This window comes from Littorina saxatilis, linkage group LG17 (genome assembly GCF_037325665.1).
Source record: "Littorina saxatilis isolate snail1 linkage group LG17, US_GU_Lsax_2.0, whole genome shotgun sequence".
Classification (NCBI taxonomy): Eukaryota; Metazoa; Mollusca; class Gastropoda; order Littorinimorpha; family Littorinidae; genus Littorina; species Littorina saxatilis.
Window position 1 is genome coordinate 62,482,725 of NC_090261.1, and position 11,073 is coordinate 62,493,797.

The 11,073-nt window shown below is 40.2% G+C and overlaps 1 protein-coding gene and 1 long non-coding RNA gene across 2 annotated transcripts in view; one reads left to right on the forward strand and one right to left on the reverse strand.

The window, feature by feature from the left end:
• LOC138952044 (gamma-butyrobetaine dioxygenase-like) overlaps positions 1–581 on the reverse strand; it is a 37,620-nt gene extending 37,039 nt beyond the window's left edge. Inside the window, exon 1 of the mRNA XM_070323619.1 lies at positions 437–581. The gene's annotated coding sequence lies outside the window, so the exon portion shown is untranslated. The remainder of the gene's footprint in view (positions 1–436) is intronic.
• A 2,384-nt stretch (positions 582–2,965) lies between these two features.
• On the forward strand, positions 2,966–8,979 carry LOC138952045 (uncharacterized). Its single transcript, XR_011451289.1, has 3 exons — positions 2,966–3,506; positions 4,215–4,269; positions 8,408–8,979. It is a non-coding gene; the product is annotated as an uncharacterized lncRNA (long non-coding RNA).
• The last annotated feature ends 2,094 nt before the right edge of the window (positions 8,980–11,073 follow it).

The window sequence follows — 11,073 nt, forward strand, 5'->3', positions numbered from 1 at the left end:
AACTGTTAATTATTTGCACTCAAGAGAAACAGAAAATCACAAGAAGAAGATTATTGCATCATTTGGTGATTAGAAGATGAATCTTAAAGTAAGCAATTTCGCTCATTTCTCTTAAAAACTTTCACACGCCAGTGTAAGTGCGAGAACCACTTGAGTGAGACTTAAAAGCATCAAATTTAATTACAGCGCGTCAAAATTTCTACAAACAGATCAATGTATACACCAGTAATGCATTTGCCAGTGAAGGGAAAGTAACGTTGCGCACAAAAGAAAATATTAGCTCCCAAACATTGCCTCCACGCACAATGTAAGGCATGGACAATGGCCGCAAGAACCGAGGGAACCGTGTTTTTGACTCACTTCGGGAACCCAATCCTCTCAAATGCGTTCGTGTGCACACTATTGAAGCTACAGAATATGAATCAAGTTTACTTACCACTGATATCTCTCGTCTGAAGCTGGATATATCCAAAGAAATATGACAAAAAAGCACTTCAAATCGGTGTCAGAGAGCAAGCGAACAACAACGTAGTACGGGATGATGGCTGACAATCGCGCGAGGTCACGCTGACCGAGCGCGGTGCCCCAAGAGTTCACGCGAGCGGCGCGGCCTCGCTTCGCATCTCTACCAGCATGCATTCGTTCTGTCACTGTTTTATCATTATCAGTGCGTTGAACGCTACTGAACAACATAATTATAGTGCGGTCGTACGCAGTTTGGTGTACTCAGAGATTTTGTTTGTTTGAATGTACTGTGTGACCGACGTGCGTACCGTACTTTCAGCAAGTCAGTATAGGACAGGCCACGGGAAAAGGCTTGGTATTTGATATGCATGACGATTTGTTCCACAAGCTTTAGCTCCCATACATTGACTTCGAAGTTAAAGTCGTTGAAGTGCTCAGTGAAACTGAGACATTTCACACACACACACACCCACGCGCACGCACACACGCGCACATACGCGCGCGCGCACGCACACACACACTATGACACACTGACACACACACACACACACACACATACACACACACGAGCGCACACACACTATCACGCACACACACACCCCGGACACTCACACACACACACACACACACACGTGCGCACGCATACACACACATACACAGTATGTAAAACCTGTTTCTCAACTTTAATTTCACTGTCATGAAAAACTGAACAACAATACAATTACTGAACACAATATAGTGAGACATGAAAAGCACATACAAAACTGACAATACTATATAAAAAAAACTCATTAACTATCACATGACGTATAGGTCTCAGACTATCGGTCTGTCAGTAAGCACACACACACACACACACACACACACACACACACACACACACACACACACACCAGCCACACACACACACACAAAAACACATGCACACACACGCACACACACACACACACACACACACTGTCATAAAGTGGTTTGCATGTGAAATAAATGAAATTACTTTCATATGTACGTGTTCTGCCCTATTGCACTGTCTCTACCCTTTTCACACCAAACACTTCAACAACAGAATTTGGGAGGATACAGGCTCATTATTTCCTCAACCAAAAACAACATACTTCTTCACTTCAAATACATCAATACGAATCAACTTTTCGACACACAGTTCACACAATCTTTTAGCTTTCACTCAATGCATGTAAATACATATTATAAAGATACTTTCTCAAATATAGATTAACGCACAAAAGAAGGCACCGACAGACACTCACGAGTTCGAATCACGGCTCACTGCATGTCGCCAGTTTCACTTCCTTGTGTCGCTGGATCCTCGTAGACTAATGAATTCCCAAAAACTCTCACTGTAGATGCCAACACACACCTTTCACGTTTCTCCCCGAGAAATCCTTCCGCCATTAGCGAAAGCAACCGTCGTCAGCTACGACCGGTAACGATGAAGACTCCTTCGTCTAGTCATCCTGCGCCGATGTGGTCCCTTGCTCGCCACCATCGTCCCGCGCTTTTCCGTGTAAGGTCCGTCCCTCGTACACGCCATGGAAAACCCTCATGGAAACTCCTAAAGAATTTAACCAAGTCTTAATGATAGATAATTTGATAGATAATTTATTGCCAAGTGTACAATACATGAATGAACATAAAAAATACACGAGGAAAGCAGCTTGCTGTGTGATAAAAACAAAAATAAATAGCATTCATACATCACTGGCGCATAGCATCATACATACAAGGGTAAGACAATTTGGTATCACAGTAACTAATACATACACTATACAGACATGGTGAGAACTATGAAACTCTAAGAGCTATCGGAAACCCTAGGACCCCCCCACCACTCCCCCCCCCCTCTCCAACCCGTTCCCGCACTGGTAACATACATCCCTCCCCCCCCTCCCCTCCCCCCGCCGTCCCACAATAAAAGTACGCAGAATAAGATAGGATCCCCCCCCCCCCCCCACTATCAACTGCTGTAAGAACTGAACATGTTCCATACTGATGAGATGTACCTCTAAAACAGCACATAAAAATAAACTCTTCCAACACATCACAGTGGTTAAAGAACGACTAAAACTACTAAAACATACTAGATGTGTATTCCGGTAATATAAGCAGCTGCTAAAACATAGTCTGGCTTCATCGCGTCACAGTGGTGACACCATACTAAAACCCACTCTATAGATCACAGTATGTAATGTCAGCTACTAAAAGCATACTCCTAGAACATCCTAAAACGTGTCACAATCTCACAATTAATACAACATTCTCTAAAACCATCTCTTCTTCCAAACGTTCGTGTACCACTCATACATTTTCGTTCATTCTACGTTCACATTCCGTCCACATTCAATATCCAAACTCATACTTAATCTATGAATAACACTACCATACAAAGCATCACCGTCTTAAACATAACATAAATGCGTAACATTTATGTTCAAGAAATTCCCCATGAAAAACCGTGATACAATTACATCAAGAATTCTCTTAAAGGTGGTCGTCTACATTTTGACTTTTTTCCAATAATCTTATGGTTAGATTTCGCTAAAAAGTTATTTCAGATGATGAATGAACCATGGGGCAAAAAGTTACAGAATTTTTTTTATATGTAAACAAAGTTTTTATTTTTTGGGAGCGTGACTCACGCTTCCAATGTTTACTTTTCTGTTTTCTGAGACCATGTGCTTTACCTAAAAATATCGACCAATCAAATTATTAGCGGCGCATGCGCAAAGAGTCATTTACGGTCCAAAGATGTCTGCCATCTTGCGCCAGTTACGTAAAAAGCAAAATTGTGATCGATCAGGGCGGCATAGGTCTGAATGTGTACATTTGGGGGACCAGAAACAACCCTGAGATGCAGCGAAGTTGGAATTAGGCGCCAAATTCAACCGGCAAGTGGCAAAAATACTATGATGCTCATTGAAAGTTACGTCGGGGGTGTGTTCAAAGTACTTTTGGCAAAATCGCAAGCAGGACAAAGCCCTGGGAGTTTTTCCTGTGGAAGACTGAGCATGCTGAAACGGAATGTAAGTATACTTTTTGACATTACACCCAACCTTTACTTTGATCTTCCATTAACTTTACTTGTATATATTTGAATTCAATTTTCAAACCTAGTTATTACGTTTCACAGTTCTGAAACAAAGCTTGTACGTGTACATTACCATTTCACTATAGGCTGAAAGGGCGCGTCCGAACATTTCATACTCAAAGGCGGTTTGAAATGGTAAACCGGGCTTACTTTTAGATCTGGTTTTTACATTATGTATTCCTCCACACGTTTTCCTTTTCTCAGCTAGTGTCGTGTCGTGGTGTGTGTCGTGGGAAAGGGAGGGGGGGGGGGGGGGGGGGAGTTGCATTTTCAGTGGCCGATTCTACTTCGGACAGATCAAGCTCATCCAGATGAATAGAACTAAAATGTCACATTTGTTTTAGAATCTATAGATCTGTTCTTAGTTTTTACGGTATGGCTTCAGCTACATTCCGTCTGCGTGTGCCTTACACGAACGACTGTTGGAAAAAAAAAATTCTCTTCAGAGATTCATATGATACTATTCAGTTTTTAACCACCACGTTTTTACATTGTGTGATTAAATAAGGTGACGTGCATCTTCACGCAGTCGCGCGCGCGTGTGTGTGTAAGGGGGGGGGGGGGGGGGGGGGGATATGTCTGTCTGTGCCCTGTGACTTCAACATAAATTGTGTGTATTCAACAGTAACGTTGCACATTGCAGATCTGTGCGCCAGGAATGTGGACAAGAAAGCCGCAGTTTGAGCAAAGATCCAACGGTAAGCTATTTTATTCGAAAGCTGTTTTATTCGAAGACAGCGAGTCCGTTTGTAAGCAAGCTTTTATGATGTTCCTGCATACAATCTTCATCGATGCTACAGGGATACGTGTTTTAAGTTTTTAACATTGAAACTGTGTGTGTGTGTACGTGTACGTGTGTGTGTGTGGGTGGGAGAGGGAGAGAGAGAGAGAGAGAGAGAGACTGTGTGTGTGTGTGTGTGTGTGTGTGTGTGTGTGTGTGTGTGTGTGTGTTCGCTCTGAAAAAACGAGAACACGCAAAAATAAACATCGTATTTGGTCAAGGTATCAGAAATATTTAGTATATATGCAGCTAGCTGCATATTTTGCTGATGGTGAAGGGTAACATTTTGTTTTTCTCATAGCCTTTATTCATCAAGCTGACAGTGACAACATAATTAGGCAACACAGACAAATTAAATAGCATATCCACAATTACTATAACAACAAATGCAAGCGGACCAATAGTTGCAACAAACTTCAGGCTAAATAACATCAAAAAGAAAGGACCAGGGGAAAAAGAGAGATCACACGTATCTAAGAAAACAACGGTAACCATTTGTATGTCCGAATGTATCATTAAAACCACGATATCCACATCTTGCCTGTTCTTAGTGTCATGCAATCATGAGTAGCAAGTGGTGTAAAAATTGAGAGACACAGAAAGGCACAGTCGTTCCCATGAAAACTTTTGGCCGATTTCAGATTTAGACAAGATTGTACATGAACAAAGACTTAGATTCGACAACCTGGCTGCTTCATGCGCAAAGTGATAATTTATTTTGATGTGTTATCATCACAGATTCCTGCTTGTGTTCGTTCACAAATCAGTCAATAAAAAACAATCACAAACTGCACCCAGGCTGATTAGTTGATGTGTTTAGCGATGGTCTTTTCAGGCCTGGTCTGTTCTGAGACTGTAAATCGAATAGTTTACTCGGGAAGGACTGAACCTTTCACATCAATATTCAACAAAAACCAACAAAACGTTTGAATAACACATACGAGAAGAGGGGAAAAATGAATTTGTGTGCTTTTGTTATCAGGGGAGGGAACCATCTAATCCGAGCAAAATTACCTCCCTTGATTTTTCTTACGTGATACATACATGTGCAAAGTGAATAAAAAGTGCATCAGTCACAAACAAATACAACTATTTAGCAGGATCAATTAGTACACTTGATGCATATATGAATGTTGATCTATTCAGAATAATAAATAATGTCCCGGCTGATTCTCCCTGCTAAATTATCATTGATATCCCGTCGCGATATAACCTTCGTGGTTGAAAACGACGTTAAACACCAAATAAAGAAAGATCATTGATATTTATGTTCCCTATGCACAGCGTTTGTTTTTTGGTTGTTGTTGTTGTTTTGGTTCACGTAACGTTTCAGGCGTATTCTCAATACATTTAGAGAACTGTTATGGAAGCCTGAAGATCAAAGACAAAAATGTAATTACCGTAAAATGTAAAAAAGAAAACGTTTTTTCCAATAGCTCCTGCCATTCTGATTGTGGACTTAAGAAGACAAATATACCTGCAGCCCGATTACTTGAAATGTGGCATCGGTATTAAGTGTGTGTGTGTGTGTGTGTGTGTGTGTGTGTGTGTGTGTGTGTGTGTGTGTGTGTGTTTTGATGCAGCTGCAGAAGTGAAGGAGCAATGGTTAAGAGTGAGGGGGTAGGTATGCAATATACAAGTGGGTAGATTTGTGAACCATCTGTGTGCCCGCTAGGTGGAAGACGTCCATGGCATCCATATAAGAATACATCGCTGCTCTGCCGATTCAGGATGAAGTCATATTCAAGCCATTGTCCTGCAAGAAAAAAACACGTCATTTTTAGTCCATATATGCATTTCCGTGACTAAGCTTTGGTTTAATCATCGGCCTGATAATGATGACCTAGAAGCAATAGATTTGTTATAAAAAACAATTGAAAAAAAAGTAAATTAATTCTTTCATTCTTGTATTTATCAATGTATTTATTCTTTTCTTCTTTTTTTTTCTTGGGTGGTGGTGGAGGTTGGGAGGGGTGTGTGTGTGTGTTGTAATTATTTGTTTTCAAACCCTTCGGACAGATACTGATGCGCCGGAGACATAGCAGAATTTTTCGGGAATGCATAATCTTGCGATCAGATGTGTAAGATGGTGATTGTTCTACACTACTCGTCATAAAAAAAACTTTACAGATGCGTTTGAGGGCAGATCTTTATGATGAGGCCGTTTATCGTAAAACCAATTATATGACTGGAAAGGCCCTTTATGCCCCTAACTTATTCAGAAAACAGATTGAGTTTACATGACGTATTGTCGATACAGTGAAACCTACAACACACACACACCCAAATCAAATTCGCAAAATGAAGGTTCCCACGTTAAAATTGACAACAAATCAGAACTGCTAAAACAAAACATGTTTAGCATGTTCTTAGACAAAACAATCAAATTTGCATTCAAATCAGTAAGTTTTGTTCACATATCTTGTCTAACATGGACGCTATGGCATGCTGAGCGGTGTAGGTGTCAATCCTCTCAGCAGGCATAAAAGGCAGTTTTTGAAGACGTTTTAGCGGGTAATGAGACAAAAAATGGTACATTTGAGTAACTCGCTAACGCATTGCCTTCAAACTTTCGGAAAGTTGTGCTAACACATGTTGTAAAGTACTTTCGGAATTTCAAGTAATTTGAGACATTAGGTCTGCTGTTATTTGTCATGTCAGAAACAGTTCTTAAATTGACGATAGGTTTTTGCTGAATCATTGAACAAATTTTATTTGTTGAAATCTTCAAGAACAATGACAGATGCGCCACATACTCAAATTTCATGTACATATTTTATCAGACATGGGTGGTATGAGGATTTCAACGCGAAAGTAGTTTTTTAAAGTTGACTCATTCAGAGCGCTGAGCGCAAATGTCGGCCTACGCATAGCAAAGCTCACTGCCGACACGCTTAACTGATCAATGGCTCTTGAAAAAGCATTTTCCAAAAATGTGTGTGTGCGTTTAAACAAGTGCGCTTTGAACAGCCATTGGTGAAACTGTATTAAATTTAAGGGTAAAATGAAGCTTTCATTTTTCTAAATGCATGCTAATTCTATTTTTTTTCTTCTGTTCAATCGGACAGGGTAGATCCTTATTTTTAAAACTCTTTTTGGGATGTCGCATAACAGCAGAACTAATACCTCACATGACTTGAGATTTCGTGTGTACTTTACGACATGTGTTAACACAAATCTCCGAAAGTTTGAAGGCAATGCGTTTGCGAGTTACTCAAATGTACCATTCTTTGTCTTATTACCCGCTAAAATGGCTTCAAAAACTGCCTTTTATGCCTGCTGAGAGTATTGACACCTACACCGCTCAGCCTGCCATATATGCATAGCGTCCATGTTAGACAAGATATGTGAACAACACATACTGATTTAGATGCAGATTTGATTGTGTGAGCAAGAGTGACCCTGTTTGTTGTTTTATTATCTCAAATTGAAGAACAACTTTTGCCCACTCAAATTGATTTGGTTCAGCTGTTGTGCCTAGCAGTGTTGTTTTTCCATTTTGAAGAAGACAGGGTGACCCCCCAAAAATGCAACCCTCAAAAATGCTAATAACTTCTGCATCTGTTGACCGAATCACATTATATTTGGGGGACATAAACTTCAGCTACCGTGACACTTTCACAAAGGGGCAATTTTGTAGATCAAATGGTCAGACTTTTGTGCTATTTCAAAAAAAGTTGCCAAGATGTGGAAGGGACATGGATAGGCTGAAGTTTATGTCCCCCAAATATAAAGTGATTAGGTCAACAGATGTAAAGTTATTCGCATTTTTGAGGGTTGCATTTTTTAAAGGCCAAAAAATCAGCCTGACTGGGCCATTTCTACTGAATTTCCAGGATGTTGTTATAACATTTAAAGATTAATAACGGAAACAGGACACATTTCTAAAGATTTCATATAACGATTATCCGCCCTATCCGGACACGCCCATCACTTTTCAGGTTGTTGTTTTTTCATCATAATTTAAATGCATAATTACGGCACATCATAGTCGAGTCATGTATAACGTATGGCGATTAACAGCAGATTTTTAAGTACTATTTTTGTAATTACAGGTCTTGGTAGTGGTGACAAACACACCTGGAAGGACATGTGGCTGCACTTGAAGTAGGCTCCTCTGGGAAGGATCCTCTGTTAAGGTTGCAGGCCATGCCCAAAACCGGGGATGGGAGCCGCTCAGCAATGGACAGGACCAGCTCCCCCGCGGTCATCTCGTTAATCATGTTCTGACCAACACAGTTAAAAGTCCTATTGTCATGAAATAATGTAATGCATTCAAATTTGTATCCATTTTATCTGTTTTAATAGATGTAGTATTATGAAACAAGTGGCATGTAGATATAATTATAAGCCATGCGCACTTGACCGGCATTCATGAAACTTTGTGGAATTATCATCCCATATCTCAGGCCAATGTACACCAAATTTGAAGTAAGTTGTAGAAGTAATTCATGAGTTATCAGCATTTTTTTTGTTTTTTTGTTTTTTTATTTGGGGGGGGGGTACTTTGTACATGTTTGTGTGTGTGCTTTATGCATTCAGATGTATACATATGTAAGAGTGTATGCATTAAATAAGTTGGTATATAATTAAAATTCTTTTGTTAATAAATTGTGTCTCGACTGATTGATGGGATTGTCGATTTTGTAAGTATCCATTTAACAGCAAACGGAAGTATAGTGTGTCACCACTCTCTCTCTCTCTCTCTCTCTCTCTCTCTCTCTCTCTCTCTCTCTCTCTCTCTCTCTCTCTCTCTCTCTCTCTCTCTCTCTCTCTCTCATATGCACACACACAAACACACGCACACACACACACACACACACACACACGCATTTACACTATACAGCCCATACTTGAATAACTGAGATTAACATAAGCACTCAAGCAATAACAGAGAGAAGAAATCTTCAAACCATTACATTTGTAACTACACAAACTCACTGTAAGACTAAGAGACTGGATCTTTCTTCCCGATAACTCTTGGCGGCAGCTTCTTGAGTTGCTGTCCGCATGCGGACTCTCTGTGTCCCCGATTGCGCTGACAAACAATGTAACACTGCCGCACCTGCTGGCCCTGCCCTGCCTCTTCTGACCGGTGGAGACGATGCTTAGCTCAGAGTTGAGACATGAGATAAGCGTACTGTGTTCGACCTGAGTATCGAAATGGACAGCTTTTAGTTTTACAGAAAAAAAAGAAACAACAAAACAAAAGTGTTAAAAGACACAGTCTAAGAAATGGACAAACGGTTATACTTGACGGACATGAATCATAAGTGAATAAAATACGTGGCTTATACCTACCATGCAATACAGTACGTTTGGCATTTTTTACTCACATGCGAAGCAAAAGTGAGTCTATGTACTCACCCGAGTCGTCCGTCCGTCCGTCCGTCCGGACGTCCGGACGTCCGGAAAACTTTAACGTTGGATATTTCTTGGACACTATTCAGTCTATCAGTACCAAATTTGGCAAGATGGTGTATGATGACAAGGCCCCAAAAAACATACATAGCATCTTGACCTTGCTTCAAGGTCAAGGTCGCAGGGGCCATAAATGTTGTCTAAAAAACAGCTATTTTTCCCATTTTTCCCATTTTCTCTGAAGTTTTTGAGATTGAATACCTCACCTATATATGATATATAGGGCAAAGTAAGCCCCATCTTTTGATACCAGTTTGGTTTACCTTGCTTCAAGGTCAAGGTCACAGGAGCTCTTCAAAGTTGGATTGTATACATATTTTGAAGTGACCTTGACCCTGAACTATGGAAGATAACTGTTTCAAACTTAAAAATTATGTGGGGCACATGTTATGCTTTCATCATGAGACACATTTGGTCACATATGATCAAGGTCAAGGTCACTTTGACCCTTATGAAATGTGACCAAAATAAGGTAGTGAACCACTAAAAGTGACCATATCTCATGGTAGAAAAAGCCAATAAGCACCATTGTACTTCCTATGTCTTGAATTAACATCTTTGTGTTGCATGATCTTGGATGACCTTGAGTCAAGGTCACATGTATTTTGGTAGGAAAAATGTGTAAAGCAGTTCTTAGTGTATGATGTCATTGCTAGGTTTAGTTATTTGAAGGTCAAGGTCAAGCATGTGAGTCTTATGGGCTTTGCCCTTCTTGTTAAGAACTATAAATGCATACATGAATCGTCTAAAACATGATCAGGTATAAGAAAACAAACACGTACAGATACTCCGATTCACTCAATCACTCGTACTACCACGTGAATGTCACACACACACGCGCACGCACGTACTACGTACACACACACACATGCACACACACAGACGCACACACACACACATCCACAGACATACGCACGCGCATTTTACACATACAAACAAACACGCACATTTTACACACATACGGCACACACATAGACATAAGAAATACAAAAATAAAAACCAGCTGCATTCTAAGATTCGACCGGAGAATCTAGATCTCCGATTCAACTGATTCAGTTAGATCTGTAGTTGTTAGTCTTGCAGGAAAATCAATGGCGATTCTGACATCGGTGTTGCGGGTACTAGACTAGTCTACGTAAACTCATTAAAAATGAAAGCACACAAATCAAGGACTCTTGTTGGAAAATACAATTGTTTTTGATTCCGATCCTTATTTTGTAGTCGAAATATTTTGTGGTGCAGAAATACAAATTTAGATCGATTGCAAGCGTTTTAGATTTCATTGTCAGTGTAGGCTACG